Raw genomic sequence first — 3,743 nt, 5'->3', positions numbered from 1 at the left:
CGCTGCTTCCTCTCTTCCAGCCACAGGGACTGCAGAGCAGGGGCAGCAGGCAGGACGGGGTCACCCAGGTGAAGAGCGGGGCACTTCACAGACACGTGGGGGAAATTTCAAATCTTTTCTAGTGACATTCATATAAATGTTCAAAGTGAAAAAACATACTGATTATTCAGAAGATAAACCTGACACATTTCCATTCCTCTAAGTGTCAAGTACAGGGGCTGAGTTCATTAGCTTGGGGGTTTTCTACGTCTTTAGCGTAAAAGGTATCACACAGAGGGAAAGGCATTTTATGGCTGTTCACTGCTACTGTGAGGACCTTGCTTGTGACTTGGCACTGCAACATAAGCTAAGGTAAATACTGCCAGCATATATATATGAAGATATGCCTGCTTCTTAAAAACCTGTGATATAGAGACATTTTTCTGGCACTCTTTCAGACACAGCATTGGATTATGGAGGAGAACTTGACACATCTGCCTGGCAGAAGTGGCTCCAAGGATGCGTGGGTGAGTCACTCCCCACCTGGTTGCTGCCCTGCAAACCGAGGCCAGCAGCACATCTGAAGGGTCCAGTTTTGCCTACAGGGACACAGAGTACTAGTAGGGATGACAGGGGTTTGGCAGAAATGAGTGTGACTGATTGTTGTTCTCTGAAAAAAAACATTGAGTGAAAATATCTTCAGCTGGTAAGACTGTGCTTGTGGAAGAAGGCTGTCCTCAAGGGCAGGGATAGTGCTGCTACCCTATGCTACCCATAGTACTCCTATGGTAGTCCTATGGAGGACATCCTGACCAGGAGTTGTGCTGCCAACCATCTTCTTTAGCTGTTTTCCATCACAGGTGCTGCCCAGGGATGTGGTGGTTGATGCTGGGGGACTACGAGGGGCCGGGGAGCAGGAAAAGGGCACATTGCTGCTGCTGGTACATCCTGGCAGATGCCAAGAGAGCAGAGCCACTGGTGTTGAAAGGAAAACCAGCCATCCCTGTTAGCAGAGTAAAGTCTTGGTGGACACGAGCTGCTGGCAGCAGCAGTTTGTGCTGGCACAGGCTGAGAGGGCAAAGCTCCTGCTGGGAAGGAGGGAGAAGGGGGCAGAAAGCCCCGTCTGCTTTTTGGGAAATTGCCCCTTGGGCCAGAGCTGCCACCGCTGATCTCATCTGGGGTGGAGAGATCATGTGATGTGCAGTACCCACTGGTGACCTGTACATGCTGGTGCCTTTACAGATGAAAACCTGCTTGAACTGTGCAGGAATCCTCTGCAAAAGTAACTTGTCCCATGGAAGGGCTATTTCTGGCACTCAGCTAACTGGAAATGCAGGTCTTGGGAGATGAGTGTTTACATGTCAGTTCCTACATGAGCCCGGCTCCCTTTCTCCTTTCTGAAGGAAACGTGGAATAGGACCCCAAAAGCTATGTCGGGGGCTCTCAGCCCCCTGACCATGCCCATTTGGTTGCTGGTTTGGGGATGCTCCCTGTCTCTGGCCCCAGTGCCCCACCTGGACTGCAGGCACAGGGCTGGGCACCCCACATGGAGCTATGGAGCTGGTGGGAGGATACTCGTAACCTCTGGCTTACCACCACAGCTTCATTTTCCTTGATCTCCTCTGCCCCTTGGGTGCAGGAACCTCATCCCAGATCTTGCAAGGGAGGATTGGTCAGTCATGTTCATTCCTCATTTGTATCCTCCAACACAGCCAAGGGACAGCTTTGTCCTCATGTGGCTTGGTGTGAGCTAACTTGTGCCTAGTATATTTACTAAGAGGGTAATTTGGGATTTGGACCTCATGAACTTCATTGTCCTTGAACAGGTAGGTTACACAGCACCAACATCCAACTCCTCTGCAGCCGATGAATACACCTTCTTCTACCCAGAACTGGACATCAGCTGTGATCTTGAAAATATTCCAGCATTTGCATCTACCTTTTTTCCAGTCCTGTACTCTCTACTGTTCGTGACTGTCTTCCTGGGAAATGTTTTGGTCATTTGGGTCCTAACAGTCTTCAAGAAAGTCAGGACCATGACGGACGTCTATGTGCTGAACCTCGCCATCTCTGACCTACTCTTTGTTTTCTCCCGCCCCTTCTTGGTTCAATACTCCATCGTGACCCAGTGGACTTTTGGAAATGTGATGTGTAAAATCATCAGCTCAGCTTACTTCATTGGTTTCTACAGCAGTGCCTTCTTCATAACCGTCATGAGCATCGACAGGTACTTGGCCATTGTCCGGTCTGTCTATGCTTTACAGGTTCAGACAACTGCCCATGGGTTTATCACCAGCTTGGTCCTTTGGGCAGTCGCCATTTTAGCATTCAGTGCCAGACTTATTTTTTTGCCAGGAAACTAATGACAATAACCAGACTAAGTGCATTCCTCACTATCCTGACAGCAACAATGGCTGGAAGACTTTCAGTAATTTTGAAGTCAATGTCCTGGGGTGGCTGATCCCTGTTGGTGTCCTCATTTTCTGCTACCACAGCATCTTGAAAAACCTGCAGAAGTGCCATACTCAGAACAAGTACAAAGCAATGAAACTGGTTTTTATTGTTGTCATTGTGTTCTTCCTCTTCTGGACTCCTGTCAACATTGTGATTTTTCTGGACTCTCTGAGGAACATGTACATCATCAATGACTTCCAGACAAGCCAAAGGCTAGACCTAGCCATGGAGCTGGCTGAGGCACTCTCCTTCGTCCACTGCTGCCTCAGCCCAGTCATTCATGCCTTTGTGGGTGAGAAGTTCAAGAAGCATCTCCATGAAGCTTCAGAAAATACACATGTTTTCTGTTGATCTGCAAAGACCACAGTACTTTTGATGGGTGCAGACTGGACAAACCCTCCTCTCTGCACGCGACATCCTCATAGTCGTCTTTTGTTGGCACTGTCTTGTAGAGCTACAAGTCAAAAAGCTTTCATTCTGAACAGGTGACCTGAAGTTGAGAAATCCTGCCAGCAGGACATTCACAGGGATGCACTATTTGGGCAACTTTTTAGGACAGGAAAAGTGGAAGAAGCTGCTTGATCTTGCTTTTATCTTGGTTGCCTTTGGGATTCTTGCTTTTTAGCATCTTTTTTAGCATCTTCCTCCCTTTCCCTTGACACATCCTGCCCTGCCTGCTTTGTGAAAGGGAGGCTGAAATTACCAGCAGACTCCCGCACTGCCCAAGCAGCATGGAGAGGTGCCTTAGAAATGTTTTTTCCCTCACCTCAGATTCAGTACTGAAAGGAACAGTTTGTTTCCAAACTTGGGACACTTGGCCGATCCTTCCCTTGTCTCAGCGGAGTGGATTGACTTTGAAGGCAGGTATGGGGCTCTCAGCAGAAGCAGGAACCTGCTCTTTGGAGGGAAATGGTGCCCTCATTTTCCCTGCATCATGCCAGGGCCTGGCTCCCAATTGACATATCTGAATGAGACTTCCACCTCAGAAAAAGCTTAGTGTGTGAATAAATAGATAAGCAACAAAGAAATAAATGCTATGCATGTGTTTTGTTGAAATCAATGTGGAGGAATATCTAGGTATGATCCTGACTCCCTGTCTGCTACTAGGGCCCACAGCTCCTGGGCTGGAAGGTCTTAGAAGTTGTTGGAAGCCTAGAAATGACACTGTGGGTGTCAAGAAAAAAACCCTTATGAGAATGAACAAGTGCTCTAGGTATGAGTGGAGAAATAGTTACCAGGAAAAAAAAGGCTAAAGAGTGGAAAAAATACTGAGTATGAGCTGAGAGAGTGGTAAGAGTGATATGTCAAAG

General features: G+C 47.9%; 1 pseudogene; it reads left to right on the top strand.

The window, feature by feature from the left end:
- The first annotated feature begins 452 nt into the window (after nucleotides 1-452).
- LOC104616149 lies at nucleotides 453-2,885 on the top strand (annotated as a pseudogene).
- Nucleotides 2,886-3,743: the final 858 nt, after the last annotated feature.

Source organism: Phaethon lepturus, unplaced genomic scaffold, assembly GCF_000687285.1.
Source record: "Phaethon lepturus isolate BGI_N335 unplaced genomic scaffold, ASM68728v1 scaffold1567, whole genome shotgun sequence".
Classification (NCBI taxonomy): domain Eukaryota; kingdom Metazoa; phylum Chordata; class Aves; order Phaethontiformes; family Phaethontidae; genus Phaethon; species Phaethon lepturus.
Note: the sequence above shows the minus strand (reverse complement) of the source record. Positions and strands in the feature narration are given on the sequence as shown.